Raw genomic sequence first — 16,705 nt, 5'->3', positions numbered from 1 at the left:
CATTCCTTCTAAATTTTCTTGCTTTGCTGTGTTTGCAGAGGAGTTGACTCCACTGTGCTGTATTTCTCAGGCTCCTCTGTCAGCTGGCTTCCTGGTGGACTCATCCAATTGTAGGTACCAATAGGAGTTTGGATAGTGAGAATAAGGGAGAAGCCAGAGTATTTCTCTGCCTCTTATCTTCTTTGGTGGTATCTCTGGCAGTAGTTCTTCATGATGCTGGCTCCCACTGAAAGTGCCTGTTAATGTTCCAGTTTCTGCCTGGTGATCCTGACCACTGAGATAAGTCTCTAGTTACTCCTTTTTGTCCTCAGCCTAAGAGTAGTAGCAGTTTTTGTTTCTAATCTTTCTAATTTTTCTACTTTATGTTTCCATTTTAGTGTCTCTGTTTCAGGTTACCAACATATCCTAACGCGTCTCTTTGTCTCTATTCATGTCTCTCATTTACAATGCAGTCACACTTTTTTTTTTAAGAATGGGAAAGGGGGAGAGGCAGAGGGAGAGACTATTAAGCAGACTCAACGCCCAGTGTGGAGCCTGAAGAGAAGCCAGATCACACAACCCTGAGATCATGATCTGAGCAACATCAAGAGTCAGATGGTTAACCAACTGAGTCATGCAGGCATCCCTCCTTTTCTTCACACTTTTTTTTAAATTCCTGGAATATCTTATGATCTTTCCCTAGTTGTTTATGTCTCTATTTTGCTTTGCCATTGACACTCATTACTTTTCATCAAACTATCTTCAAATTTTCTTCCTTTAGGTCTCAGCTCAGATTTTTTTTTCTAGGAAGTTTTCTTTCTCTTCTTTCTTTTCTTAGTCTGGTTTAAGTACCTTGATTCTGTGCTCCCTGGTGTCATGTACTTCCTCAATCACTAATCACAATACATTAGAATTGAGTTTTTCAAATTTGTATGTCCCGTTAGTTTGTACCACAAAGGCCAACCATATATTGGATGTGCCTAGCAGGAAACACAAAATAGACACTCAATAGTTAAATGTGCATTCTATACCTATTGTTGAATGAAACTCACTTATTATATTCTAAAGACGTTACTTGCCTGTATGATTGTTTTTCCCACTAAAGCACAAGCTCTGTGATAATAAGGAATCAGTATTACTCCTTACAACTGCAGCATCTAGTTCTATACTTGTATAGTATAACAAGTGTATATATACATGAATTTAACCTGAGATGCAAGAAGATTTATCTGGATCTCTACAAGTAGAAAAACAACTACTTATTGCAAGGTAGGAGGTGTGGAACCTTGAATCTTTGGGGGAAATATCAGAAGATAAAGGGAGCAGGGAGGGAGTCTCCATAAGCCATCCACCAGAAAGTGATATAGCACTGGAGGAAAAAATCAGGATCCTTGGAAATCTGCTCTAGTGAGAGACACCCCTTTCTGAAAAGGACACACGGAATGAATAGGGCAGAATTCTAGGTAGATCATTGCAGTCTCAGGATCTAGGAGACTCAGAAAGAATGAGAGAGCCAGAACCGATAGAGTGCCCAAGCAGTGGAGCAGGAAGACTGGTTATGGTGAGCCAGCACAGAAGGGATTCTCAGTTCCAGTCAACATAAAGCATGAGCCAAGCTGGTAGGGAGAACACTCTCTGCCTGACCACCCAGAAAAGGACTGGAAGGTGCAGGCTGTTTAACATCCTATGGGAGATATAAAATGGCTTACACCCACAACAGGACAACTCTCAGGGTGGTGTGGCCCATGAAAGGACACAGGGGCAGCACCCAGAGTGACCTGGGAGCTGAGGAAGAGGGTGCACACATGAGACTACGGCTGCTAGCAATTGCAAAGGCACAAAGTGCAGAGACTCTCTTGGTTCCCTGTTACTCCCCCCGGGAGAGGTGCAGTGGGTGGGACCCCCTGGGTTCAGCTGCTTGGTACACAGAGAGGCCACACCGATGACTAGGCAACTGCTCTCAGGGTGCTGTGACCACCAAAGGGACACTGGGACAGCACCCAGCCATGAACTGGGAGCTGCAGAAGAGGTTGCATGTGTGAGCCCATAGCTGTTAGCAATTGCAAAGTCAAAAAGCACAGAGATACTTGTGGGTCCCCATAACTCCCCTGGGAGAGGTTCAGCAGGCATGAATAGTGCAAGTCTGTGGAGTTTGGTACACACAGAAGTGGAGATGGTTTGACCCGGAGGATTTATTGAAGAAAGGGAGCTGTGAACTTGCAGCTCTGGGCCAGAGATTCTCTCATAGCCATATTTGCTCTGACCCTCTAAAGAGAAGCAGTAAGCCACCAGGGAACAAAAGCCACACAGCTCACCAGCTCATATAAAACCCATTCCCCTGACAAGGGGTTTGGCAACTCCACCCAGGCAAAGGCGCCTGAGAAGCCAAGCAGCAGGCCCCTCCCCCAGAAGGCAGGAAGAACAGGTGAATGACAAGCTTATTTCCCACAGGACTGTAAAACTGCAGCACCAGAGGAAAATAATATAGGGAGCTCCAGGTGTTCTCTTGCAACTCGTTTATACTTCAGCCTAAAATTTTACATTTCTTTTTTGTTTCTTTTCTTATTTTTTCTTTTTTTTTTCTTATCTGGTTCCCATTTCAAATAGATTCTTATTTCCCAACTTAAGTTTTTAAGTCGTTTTTTTACTTTTATTTTTTTCACATCTACATTTTATAGATTTATGACCCATACTCACCCATTTTTCATTGTATTCAATTTGTCTTGCTATATATACATAAGTTCTGATTTCTTTGCAATTTTGGGATATACTGTCTTCTAAGAGCAAAAATCAGTCAGGAAGACACATATCACCCTGCTTTGTCCACCATGAGAGATTATAATTTCTCTCCCTGCACCCCCTTTTTTATTGTTTTTTTTTTAAGATTTTACTTATTTATTTGACACAGAGAGAGAGACAACAATAGAGGGAACACAAGCAGGGGGAGTGGGAGAGGAAGCAGCAGTCCTTGGGTAAAAATTGGGTTGGAATACTCAACATCTGACAGAAACCTTATATTGTATCCCATTTCAATAAAAATGCAATACAGGAATTGGTGGTCTTTTTGAATATTGGAGGCCATACTGTCTTTACCCATTTATAAAGAGATTCAAAAGGCACAGTTTTTTAAAAAGCTTTATTTTAATTACAGTTAGTTAACATACCTTGTTATATTCGTTCCAGGTGTAAAATATAGTGATTCAATACTTCCATATACCACCTGTTGCTCATCACAAGTGTGCTCCTTAATCCCCATCACCTGTTTAACCCATATCCCCACCCAATTCTGGTAACTATCAGTTTGTTCTCTATAGTCAAGAGTCTGTTTCTTGGTTTGCCTCTCTCTCTCCTTCTCTCTCTCTTTTTTTTTTTTTTTTTTGTCCTTTTGCTCATTTGGTTTCTTACATTCCACATATGAGTGAAATATATGCTGTTTGTCTTTCTCTGACTGACTTATTTCACTTAGCATAATACTGTCTTAGCTCCATCCATGTCATTACAAATGGCAAGATTTAATTCTTTTTTATGACTGAGTATATATACATGCCACATCTTCTTTATCCATTTATCTGTCAATGGACACTTGGGCTATTTGTATGATTTGGCTCTTGTAGATAATGCTGCTATAAACATCCAGGTGCATGTACCCCTTTGAACTAGTATTTCTGTGTTTTGGGGGTAAATAACTAGTAGTACGATTGTTGCACTATAAGGTAGTTCTACTTTTAACTTTTTGAGGGACCTCCATTCTGTTTTCCAGAGTGGCTGCACCAGTTTGCACTCCCCCCAACAGTGCAAGAGGGGTTCCCCTTTCTCCACAACCTCGTTAACATCTGCCGTTTCATGTGTTGTTGATTTTAGCCATTCTGACAGGCATGAGGTGATAGATATCTCATAGTAGTTTTGATTTGCATTTCCCTGGTGATCAGTGATGTTGAGCATCTATTCCTGTGCCAGCTGTCTGCATGTCTTCTTTGGAAAAAATGTATATTCATGTCTCCTGCCCATATTTTAATTGGATCATTCACTTTTGGGGGTGTTGAGTTTTATAAGCTCTTTATATATTTTGAATACTAATCCTTTATTGGAGATGTCATTTGCAAATATCTTCTCCCATTCAGTAGGTTACCCTTTAGTTTTGATGATCATTTCCTTCTCTCTGCAGATTCTTTTTATTTATTTGTTTGTTAATTTGTTTATTTATTTATATCATTTTTTAGAGAAGGGAGAGAGAAAGATGGGGGAAGGGGAGAGGGAGAGAGAGAATCTTAAGGAGGGCTCAATCTCATAACCCTGAGATCATGACCTGAGCTAAAATCAACAGAACACTTAACCCATGGAGCCACCCAGCCACCCCAAAGATTTTATTTTGATGCGGTCTTAATAGTTAATTTTTAAATTTTGTTTCCCTTGTCTCAGGATACACATCTAGAAAGAAGTTGCTACAGCCAATGTCAAAGAGGTTGCTGCATGTATTCTCTTCTAGGATTTTTATGTTTTAGGTTTCATATTAGGTCTTTCATCCATTTTGAATTTCATTTTGTGTATGATGTAAGAAAGTGGTCCAGTTACATTCTTTTGCATGTAGCTGTCCAGTTTTTCCAACACCATTTGTAGAACAGACTGTTATTTTCCCATTGCATATTTTCCCCTGCTTTGTTGAAGATTAATTGACCTTATAGATGTGGGTTTGTTTCTAGGTGTTCTATTGTGTTCCTTTGATCCATGTGTCCATTTTTGTGCCAGTACTACACTGTTTTGGTCACTTTGTAATATAACTTGAAACCCAGAATTGTGATGCTTCCAGCTTTGCTTTTCTTTTTCAAGATTGCTTTGCCTATTTGCGGTCTTTTGTGGTTCCACACAAATTTTAGGATTGTTTGTTCTAACTCTGTGAAAAATGCTGGTGGTATTTTGATACGGAATGCATTACATGTATAGATTGCTTTAAGTATTATAGGCATTTTAACAGTATTTGTTCTCCAAGCCAATGTCTTTCTATTTCTTTGTGTCATCTTCAATTTCTTTTACAAGTGTTTTATAGTTTTTAGAGTAGAGGTCTTTCATCTCTTTGATTAGGTTTATTCTTAGGTAACTTATGGGTTTTGGTGCGATTGTAAATGGGGTTGTGTCCTTGATTTCTCTTTTTTTAAAATTAAATTAAATTTAATTTTTTTGATGTAAAGTTCAATGATCCATTAGTTGCGTATAACACCCAGTGCACCATGCAATACGTGCCCTCCTTACTATCCATCACCAGCCTATCCCATTCCCCCAGCACCCTCCCCTCTGAAGCTCTCAGTTTGTTTGAGTCCATAGTCTCTCATGCTTCATTCCCCCTTCTGATTACCCCCTTTCTTTATCCCTTTCTTCTCCTACTGATCCTCCTAGTTCTTATGTTCCATAGATGAGAGAAACCATATGATAATTGTTTTTCTCTGCTTGACTTATTTCACCTAGCATTATCACCTCCAGTGCCATCCATGTTGCAGCAAAAGTTGAGAAATCGTTCTTTTTGATAGCTGAGTAATATTCCATTGTATATATGGACCACAGCTTCTTAATCCAGTCATCTGTTGAAGGGCATCTCGGCTCCTTCCACAATTTAGTTATTGTGGACAGTGCTGCTATGAACATTGGGGTTCATATGGCCCTTCTCTTCACTCCGTCTGTATCTTTGGGGTAAATACCCAGTAGTGCAATGGCTGGGTCATAGGGTAGCTCAATTTTTAACTGTTTAAGGGACCTCCACACTGTTTTCCAGAGTGGATGTACCAACTTGCATTCCCACCAACAATGTAGGAGGGATCCCCTTTCTCCACATCCTCTCCAACAACTATTGTTTCTTGCCTTCTCAATTTTTGCCATTCTAACTGCCATGAGGTGGTATCTCAGTGTGTTTTGATTTGAATTTCCCTGATGGCTAATGATTTTGAACATAGTTGCATGTGTCTGTTAGCCATTTGTATGTCTTCATTGGGAAAGTGTGTGTTCATATCTTCTGCCCATTTTATGATTTGTTTATTTGTTTCTCATGTATTGAGTTTGACAAGTTCTTTGTAGATCTTGGATACCAGTCTTTTATTTGTAGTATCATTTGCAAATATATTCTCCCATTCCGTGGGCTGCCTCTTAGTTTTTCTGACTGTTTCCTTGGCTGTGCAGAAACTTTTGATCTTGATGAAGTCCCACAGGTTCATTTTATCTTTTGTTTCTCTTGCCTTTGGAGATGTGTCATGAAAAAGGTTGCTGTGGCTGATGTCGTAGAGGTTGCTGCCTATGCTTTCCTCTAGGATTTTGATGGATTCCTGTCTCACATCAAGGTCTTTCATGCATTTAGAGTTTATCTTTGTGTATGGTGTGAGAGAGTGGTCAAGTTTCATTCTTTTGCATGTAGCTGTCCAATTTTCCCTGCACCATTTATTGAAGAGACTGTCTTTTTTCCACTGGATGTTTTTTCCTGCTTTATCAAAGTTTAGTTGCCCAAAGAGCCGAGGGTCCATTTCTGGGTTAGCTGTACTACAAAGCTGTGATCACAAAGACAGCATGGTACTGGCACAAAAACAGACACATAGACCAATGGAACAGAATAGAGAACCCAGAAATGATTTCTCTTTCTGCTGCTTCATTATTGGTGTATAGAAATGCAATAGATTTCTGTATGTCGATTTTGTATCCTGTGATTTTACTGAATTCCTGTATTAGTTGTAGCAGTTTTTTGGTGGAATCTTTCAGGTTTTCTCTATATAGTATCATGTCATCTGCAAATAGTGAACGTTTGACTTCTTCCTTGCTGATTTGGATGTATTTTATTTCTTTTTGTTGTCTGATTGCTGAGGTTAGGACTTCCAGTACTATTTTAAATAATAATGATGAGAGTGGACATCCCTGTCTTTTTCCTGACCATAGAGGAGAAGCTCAGTTTTTCCCATTGAGGATGATGTTAGCTGTGGGTTTTTCATATATGGCATTTATGATGTTGAGGTATATTCGTTCTTAACCATTTTGTTGAGTTTTATTTATTTATTTATTTTTATTCATGAGTGGATGTTGTACTTTGTGAAATGCTCTTTCTGCATCTATTGGAATGATCATATGGTTCTTATTCTTTCTTTAATTAATGTGGTGCATCACATTGATTGATTTGTGAATTTTGAACCACCCTTGCAACCCAGGAATATATCCCACTTGGTCATGGTGAACTACTTTTTAAAAATGTATTATTGGATTCATTTTGCTAGGATTTTATTGAGAATTTTTGCATCTGTGTTTCTCAGGGATATTGGTCTTTAGTTGTCTTTTTTTAGTGGTGTTTTAATTTGGTTTTGGGATCAGGATAATGCTTGCCTCATAGAATGATTTCGAAAGTTTTCCTTCCTTTTCTATTTCTTGGAATAGGTTGAGAAGAATAGGTATCGATTCTTCTTAACTACCATACTATCTAGCAATTGCACTGCTAGATATTTACCCCAAAGAATACAAAAATACTATTTCAATGGGATATGTACACACCAATGTTTATAGTAGCGTTATTTACAATAGCCAAATCATGAAAACAGCCCTAGTGTCCATGTAGTGATGAATGTATAAAGAAGATATGATATCTAGGGACACCTGGGTGGCTCAGTCAGTTAAACATCTGCCTTCAGCTTAGGTCATGATCCCCAGGGTCCTGGGGTTGAGTCCCACATTGGGCTCCTTGCTCAGCGGGGAGCCTGCTTCTCCCTCTGCCTGCTGCTCCCTCTGCTTGTGCCCTTTCTCTGACAAATGAATAAATAAAATCTTTTTTTTAAAAAAACAGAAGATGTATTATCTATTTGTATATGTATGTGTATATGCAGACATAATGGAATGTTACTGAGCCATAAAAAAGAATTAAATCTTTCCTTTTGGAACAACATGGATGAAGTTAGAGAGTATTGTGCTAAGTGAAGTAAGTCAGAGAAAGACAAATACCATATGATTTCACAAATATGTGGAATTCAAGAAAAAAAAGAAGCAAAGGGATAAGAAAAGAGAGGCAAACCAAGAAACAGACACTTAACTATAGAGAACAAACTGATGGTTACCAGAATACAGGTGGAGGGAAGAATGTGTTAAATAGGTGATGGAGTTTAAGGAGTGCAGTTGTCATGAGCACTGGATGTTGTATGGATGTTTTATTGTATATTGTACACCTGAAACTAATATTACACTGTATATTAACTAACTGGAATTCAAATAAAAACTTAAAAATATACATAAGCTATTATTTTCACTTTACAAAGGAAACAGAGACAGAAAAATATATACTTGTTGAAGTTCACAATTCTAGTAAATGGTGAAACTAGGATTTGCACCAGGCAATAGGATTTAGAACCCATGCTCTTAATCAGTACACTGTATTTCCTTTATCTATGCTAATGGAATGCAAGTTGCAGAACAATATATGCAGTATGATTCCATCATGTATTCACTGTATACTATGTGCCAGGCAATTTTCTAATACTTCACATACACTAATTTAACCAACATAGCATCTCTATAAAACAGATACTGTAGTTTCCGGTTCACCTATGATAAAACAGAGGCACAGAGAAGTTAGGTAGGATGCCCTATATTACACAGTTGTAAGTAGTGTCATCTGGGTTTGAACCCAAACAGTCTCGCTTCAAAGCATGTTTACTTGTGCTCACTTCAGCAACACATACACTAAAATTGAAATAATACAGAGAAGATTACCATGGCCCCTGTGCAAGGATGATATGCAAATTCATGAAGCATTCCATATTTTTTTTTTAAAAAGCAGCCATTGTACTTAACTTCCTATTACAAGTGACTTTTTCTCTTATAACTGACTTAATAAATGTCATCATGTTTGTGAAAAAATGATACAGGTCAAACTGTTAATAGCTGTTTCCTCTGGGAGGAGGGTTGCAGAGAGAAATTAAAGATGTAATTTTACTTTTTACTCTATATTTCTATATGGTTTGACTTCTATGATGTGCATGAATTAATGTATTATTTGCATGATCAAAAAATAAATAAGTTATGCACATTGTTAGAGTTTGGAGCTGAGGCCACTAGCTGGTTGATGAACTCACAAGTGTACATAGTGTGCTACATGAGGGGCAAGTCTTCACTAACACCACAAGGTCTCTGGCTCAATGAGTGGAGTTTGATAGTAATTCTTGCTACAAGTAAAAAGATAAAAATAAAATTAAATAAATAAAAAATAAATTAGTCACATACATAGATTGCTACCTTCTTTAAAATATATTTTTCCCCAATCTTTTAAGTGTCTGGTCCATTTTTTAGAATGATTTTGAACTCAGATACAAACTGCCAAAGTAGACTTGGACGAGTAAACAAAAATCTACATAGTTGATACTTTCAGCTGTGATTATCAATAGAGTTGTTGTTGTTGTTTTACAAATAATTACTTCAAAATAATTATCACAAACATCCCATATAATAGGTTAATTCAAATTTTGTATGTCATTCCAACCAATTTCTTTTAGGTTGTCAAAGATATCCTCTTGCAAGAAATAGTGCTTGGCACCAAGGTAACAGTTCACAGCAAAATGAGGAAATAAGTCACAATCTCACACCAGAAAGATAATGAAAATAATTGTAAAAATTAGGTTTTCTACCACTGCTACAACAAACAAATATTAAAAGAAAATGGAAATTTTGAATTGTTTATAACCTAGACTTCTTCATTGGTTATATCCCATCTCCTTTGCTTCTCTCACTCTTATATACAAATTCTAGCAGTATCCTATCCTAAATATCTTCACCTTTCACTACTTCATTTCATTTTTGTATTGCTGCAGCTGCTTCCAATCTCGCCCCCTTTCAAATCCACTTGACATGCTTGATTGATCTACCTTTCACACCAATAGCTAAATCCTTCAGTGGTATTTAATCATCCATGGATTAATAATAAAAGATATAATTTATTGAGTGTCTCATAGATGAAAGATGCTCTTAGGCAACATCTGCACTCATTTAATCTTCACAGTAAATCTCCAATTTGTGATTTTCTACATTTTTATAAAACAAAAAAACAGCCTTGAAAAGACTAAAAGTCAAAATCTGACATGAAACCTGAAGGTCTATGTGTTTTCTTTCCTGTTTATTTCCTCAGTTTCTATTCCTCCAACTTGCTCCCAAAGCTCCAATTACTACATTGCTTCATGACTGTTCCTTCCACCTAAAACTTCTTCATTCTTATAATTTCTTTGCATACTATTCACCTTTCAGGTTTCTGATTAGCTCTCACTTCTTCGGGGATACCTGCCTTGACCCATCCAGCCTGGTTTAGATTTCTCTACATTGCATTTACCTCACTTTATCAGTTATCACTCTGTGAGTAACTTGAAGGTAAATGCTCCGTCTTATCCATATTAATGTGCTTGTTCCCAAACATCATGCAAGCAGTTTGACACTTATTATCAATAATAATTATTATTTTCTAAACTACTGACATAGCAGATCATGTGCCAAATACTGTTACATACTCAGTTCATTTAGTCCTTACCATGACGCTGTCAGATAACCATCACCATTCACACTCTACTGATTGACAAAATGACATTCAGAAGGAAGTAACTTGCCAAAGATCCACAATTATTAAGTTGTAAAGCCATGGAATCCAAATTTGCCTAGCACAAAATCTGGTGCTGAGGTTCTTCAGTCCTTCACTCTCGATTTCTACTGCTCATTTTTGGCAAATCCAAAAAATCCTGTGAATATTATTGCTATCTTTAACTACTTGAAAATAAAGGCTAGAATAATGAACTATGGATGTGTTGAAGAGGAAATGGCCATTAAAGCACGAGGTCATCTTTTTACACGGGGTGGAGGGAGGAAGTGCTAGGAGAGTCAGCGTCTATTGCACCCACTATTACATAAACCTAAATGTCAACTCCCAGAAGGAAAGCCCGCTGTCCTCAAGAAGGGAGGGGCACCGGAGAGGGAAAGGAGGCACTTCTCTGGGCTAAAAAAAGACACTTGAAAGGTTGCTTTGGTGATCCCCTCCCGTCCAAGTAGGCATTGGCACCATTCACTGTCCTTACAAACTTAGGCAGTATAAGTTTTACTTTATCTGTTTCTTTACTCATCACGTTATATTTTGGTCATTTTGTTCCTCAGTGTCTCAGTCCTTCATTCGCAGCTGCTGTTGCCAGAAACAAAAGCTCACGCTTACCACCATTCCCAAGCAGGGAGATGGGAGAAGCAGTAAGGATATGGAGTCCATTCGTTCTTCCATCCAGTCCTTCCTTGCGCCTCACAGATGAGAGAAAAGAGGCCCTAACAGGAGTTTAACACCCCAGAGTTCTTCCCCTCCCCCCAGGCCGGCAGTCACCGGGCAGCGGCTTTCCTGCGCCACAAGGGCACTAGGTTCCCAGCCAATCCAGAGTGCTCAGGCGTTGGCCCTTAGCAACAGCCTTGGAAAAGGGCAGGGCCAGGCCTTAGGACTTTGCATAGCTCAGCCTGAAGCAGTGGTGAAGTGACTGACTCTGGGTTACTTCTCCAAAGTAGCCTTATAGTGGAAATAATGAGCTCCATTAAAATCTATTATACCAGCGTGTCAGGGTCCAGAGAGGTGAGTGGAAAGAAAAGGCCCTTTAGAGGGCAAAGAAAGACTAGAGTGAAGACACTCTAGTTGGGGACTTCAGGATTGTGCTAAGACATTACCATCCCCTTCTTACCTTTCATGCTTCAGCTCCCTCCTCTCTGGGTTTTCAGGGATGGGAGGTGAAGGGGAGAACTGAGGATGTGGTTATTGTCCTCACCCAGGTTGTGCTCTAAGAACTAATCGGTCTGGGAGGTTTCTGGGTCCTGACTCAACCAACTTAAGTATTTCCAATACATTTGTGGATGTTTCCAATGAAAGAGATAAAGAACCCTGTTCTTTAGGATGTTTAGGATGGGAGATAGAAGAGATAAAGAACACTGTTTAGGATAGGAGATGGAAAATGTCAGTGAGTAAATGGCCATGTTCTAAGAACATGTATTTGCATGTATTAGACATGTCTTAGATTACAGTTTAGATGAATTATTTTGACCACGTTGTAGGAAATATTGTACAACAGTGGTTTCCAACAGCAATATATTGTGAGCCACACGTGTAATCTTAAATTTTCTAGTGGTGACTTAAAAAAAGATGAGATTAATTTTAATATATTTTATTTGACACAAAATATATAAAATTTTATCATTGCAACATATAATCAATAGCTTAAAAGAGATGTTATGTATATTATTTTCATATTGAGTCTTCAAAACCCAGTATGTATATTGTACTTACAGAGAATTTTATTTTGGACTAGCCACACTTCAAGTGCTCGATAGTCACATGTGGGTAGCTAATCGTTATCACATTAGACAGCTTAGCTATAGAAGGGCCACTATATGCTAAGAACCTCATTCTTTTTTTTTTTTTAATTTTTATTATGTTATGTTAGTCACCATAGAGTATATCCTTAGTTTTTGTTGTAATGTTCCATGATTCGCTGTTTGCGTATAACACCCAGTGCTCCGTGCAATATGTGCCCTCCTTAATACCCATCACCGGCCTATCCTAATTCCCGCCCCCCCCCAACTCCCCTCTGAAGCCCTTAGTTTGTTTCCCAGAGTCCATAGTCTCTTGTGTAAGAACCTCATTCTGCAAAGGTTTTGGAGAAGCATGAAAACTGAAGAATTTGGAATTGATGATAAATGGTTAACATTCATCACACTCCTTCTATGTGTCAAGACACCATAATAGATGCGGGGAGCAGTGAAATTTGATCTCGGCCTAGAAAGAGTACATTGCTTTTGCAGAAAGCCTTATCAACTAGATTAGGGATTTCACCCAGATACTAAGAAACAACAATAACAAGAAGCAGTTTTAAAAAGAAAATTATGGGCCTTTTGACTATTTTTTTTTAACATTGTGATTTATGTTATCAGATATGGTACTAAGAGTCTGTAAGAGGGAATGATTTGGAATCAATAAGGACCACAATGGATGTGGCAGAAGACCTACCTGTTGGTCTGTGTTTCTCATACTGTAACATAAAAATCATCTGGAGGGCTTGTTAAAATAGTCCTAGGAGCCACTCCCAGATTCTGTAGTTTTGGGGTGGGATAAGGCTGATGCTGTTGGTCTTACGAACCACATTCAGACTAGAACTGATCTAAGCAACCGTTCTTCTCTTAATGAGGTTCCACTGAAAAAGTTTTGGAAAAACACTATAAAAATGTGACAAATTGAATGTAAAAACCTGGTATCATGTCCATTTCCTACAGAGAGCTACCATAGATATTTGTACAAATTAATGCAGTGATGAGTTGAAAAGTGTGCTTCAACTGTTAGAATGTTCATACCTCTTCATGTGCAGTATGAAATCAATATGGCAAATATTTATAGCCCATTAGAGATTTTTAGTTCCTACTGACACCTTACTGCATTTCTTTATATACATATTAAACATTTACATACTACCTGTATACCATGTATGTGTGTAATATGTTCATCACAAGAAAATTACCTAATTATTGCTCCTCAAATAAATATCACACCATTAAAAGCTATTCCTCTTCCATACCATAATGGATGGGCAAAATAAATCATAAACCATTAGGGTCAGTTGATTAACATCATTCTATTTCTCTATATTTTTGTCTGTCTAGGTGAAGCAGAGACAGGAAGAAGTCACCCGAATTTTAGATATTTACAAAATAAAGTATGAATTAATAGATATTTCTGTCAGTTTGAAAGTACTTCAAGAAATGAGGATGAAAGTTTCCACCCCTAAGGCTCTGCCACCTCAGATATTCAACGGCCAAGAATATTGTGGAGTAAGAGTAAATGTCCATTTTTATTTTATTTTCATTTCATGTCTTTAGGTCATATACACGAGGAAACAATACTTTTATGGGCTGTGAGGGCGAGGTTTCTTCATTTATACAATAACTTAATTATGTTCCTGAAGATAAGGCAACGTGCACTTCATTATGAAAAAAATATCTTAAAAGAAAAGTATATCATGCTGCTTGTTTTGAGATAACACAGTACTGTTCATCATACATTATAGTATGAAATGACTGATACCAGGGGGAATTTTTTTTTAATGATTTTTTATTATATTATGTTAGTCACCATACAGTACATCCCCGGTTTCTGATGTAAGGCTCGATGATTCATTAGTTGCATATAACACCCAGTGCACCATGCAATACGTGCCCTCCTTACTACCCATCACTGGTCTATCCCATTCCCCCACCCCCCTCCCCTCTGAGGCCCTCAGTTTGTTTCTCATAGTCCATAGTCTCTCATGTTTCATTCACCCTTCTGATTACCCCCCCTTTCTTTATCCCTTTCTAGGTGGAATTTTTTTTTTAATCTAACTTAGCTAGCAAATGTTTGCAAAGACCCACACAAGATATTTAGCAAACTTACCTAGACACTTGAATTTAATGATTTCATAAGTGAAAATAATCAGCATTGATATTACAAGTTAATTTTAATTCCTTTTAGGATTTTGAAATGTTTCACAAGGCAAAGGAGAACAAAGAGATTCTGAAATTCCTGAAGATGGAATGAATGTGCAGTGATGATACAAAAGATGTTTACTGAGATGGAGCTGCATATACTTCCATATACATTGGTTACTTTTAATTACAACAATAAAAGTATTAAAGTTAATTGATATCCAGATTAATTTGTAATCATTAACATGGGGGCTTTTACAATTTCAATTTCGCATTAAAGTCATTTCTTTTTTACAGAGTGAACATTTTATAAAGCTGTGTAAAAAACATTATTAAATTTCTATCAAGATCAAACTTCTTTTAAGTCACTAGTAGCTGTCAATTTATAGGCATGAAATAGACTTTTAGTGCAATTTTCAATTAACTTTCAGCTTTATTTTTAAATGTTTCTCAGTACATTTTTAAAAAGTTTACATACTGTACTGGGGCTGTTTAAAGATTTTATTTATTTATTTTTAGAGAGAGAAGGAGGGAGCACCAACGGGCAGAGGCAGAGGGTGAGAGAATCTCAAACAGACCCCACCCTGAGTGTGGAGCCTGACACGGGGCTCAATCTCACAACCTTGAGATCATGACCTGAGCTGAAATCAACCTTCAGAAGCTTAACTGAGTGAGCCACCCAAGCACCTGTACTGGAGCTAGTTTAAAAAATAAGAGAAAAAAACAGATCACTGGGCCCCATTCCAAGTCTTCCTAAATGGAAATTGGAGAGGGAATAGGAATTTATATTTTAACAGACTTCTCAGTAATTTGTGTGTGTGTGTGTGTGTGTGTGTGTGTGTGTGTGTGTGCGTGTGTATACTAAAATCTGGGAAGTGATGTTAAAGAACAACGGTGCCACCCAGGCGCCCCCCAACCGTGGTTTCTATCTTGTTGCATTGTACCTCCATACACTCAAACCCCAATTCACAAACCTGAGTGTCATCCATACTATCACCCACTCCCTCACTCTCATATGCAATCAATCACCAAACCCTATGTGAGCTAGTCTTAATATCCCAGTTACCTCACAATTCTCTAGCTCTCTAGCTAGCTTTGTTCATGGCCTCATCACTCTTGCCTGTACTATTGCAGTAATATCTTAACTCCCTACTTCCAGTTTTACTATTCTAATATCTGCCCTCTGCTGCTCAATCAGTGCTTTTCAACCTTTACTGAACTTTGTAAGGATTTGAGGAACTTGAAAAACCATAATTTCTGGATCCTGTCTTTTTCTTTCTTTTCTTTCTTTCTTTCTTTCTTTCTTCTCTTTCTTTCTTACTATTTCATTTTTTATTTAAATTTTAATTAGCTAACATACAGTACAACATTGGTTTCTGGAGTAGAATTCTGTGATTCATCACTAACATACAATGACCAAAGCTGATTACAAAAAGTGCCTTCTTCAATACCCATCACCCATCTACCCCATTCCCCACCCACTTCCCTCTATCGACCTTGTTTTCTCTCTATTGTTAAGAGTCACTTATGGCTTGCTTCCCTCTTTTGTTTTCTTTCCCCTTACCCATGTTTTCATTTGTCTTCTTACTTAAATTCCACATATGAGTGAGATCATATGATATTTGTCTTTCTCTGACTGATGTATTTCACTTAGCATTATACTCTAGCTCTGTACCTGTCTTTGTAAATGGCAAGATTTCATTCTTATTTGTGACTGAAAAATATTCCAGTATCTATCTATATCTATATCTATATCTATATCTATATCTATATCTATATCTATATCTATATCTATCTATATATCTATCTATCTATCACATCTTCTTTATCCATTCATTAGTCAATGGACATTTGGGATCTTTCCATAATTTGACTATTAATAATGCTGCTATAAACCTCAGGGTGCATATGTAACCCTTTGAATTAGTATTTTTGTATCCTTTGGATAAATACATCGTAGTGCAATTGCTAGATCATAGGGTAGCTCTATTCTGTAATTTTTTAGGATCCTCCATACTGTTTTTCCAGAGTGGCTGCACCAGTTTACATTTCCACCAACAGTGCAGGAGGGCTCCATTTTCATCACATCCTCACCAAAATGTGTTGTTTCTTGTGTTGTTCATTATAGCCATTCTGACAGGTGGGAGATGATATCTCATCATGGTTTTGATTTGTATTTCCCTGATGATGAGCGATGCTGAGCATCTTGACATGTGTCCCTAAGCCATTTAGATGTCTTCTTTGGAGAAGTGTCTATTCATGT

General features: G+C 37.8%; 2 non-coding genes across 2 annotated transcripts; both read left to right on the top strand.

Moving 5' to 3' along the window:
- Positions 1-8,646: 8,646 nt before the first annotated feature.
- LOC113242186 (U6 spliceosomal RNA) lies at positions 8,647-8,753 on the top strand. The gene has a single exon (XR_003311825.1). It is a non-coding gene; the product is annotated as a U6 spliceosomal RNA (small nuclear RNA).
- A 255-nt stretch (positions 8,754-9,008) lies between these two features.
- LOC113242182 (small nucleolar RNA SNORA62/SNORA6 family) lies at positions 9,009-9,160 on the top strand. Its single transcript, XR_003311822.2, has one exon. It is a non-coding gene; the product is annotated as a small nucleolar RNA SNORA62/SNORA6 family (small nucleolar RNA).
- Positions 9,161-16,705: the final 7,545 nt, after the last annotated feature.

Source organism: Ursus arctos, chromosome X (assembly GCF_023065955.2).
Source record: "Ursus arctos isolate Adak ecotype North America chromosome X, UrsArc2.0, whole genome shotgun sequence".
In the NCBI taxonomy this organism is placed as follows: domain Eukaryota; kingdom Metazoa; phylum Chordata; class Mammalia; order Carnivora; family Ursidae; genus Ursus; species Ursus arctos.
Note: the sequence above shows the minus strand (reverse complement) of the source record. Positions and strands in the feature narration are given on the sequence as shown.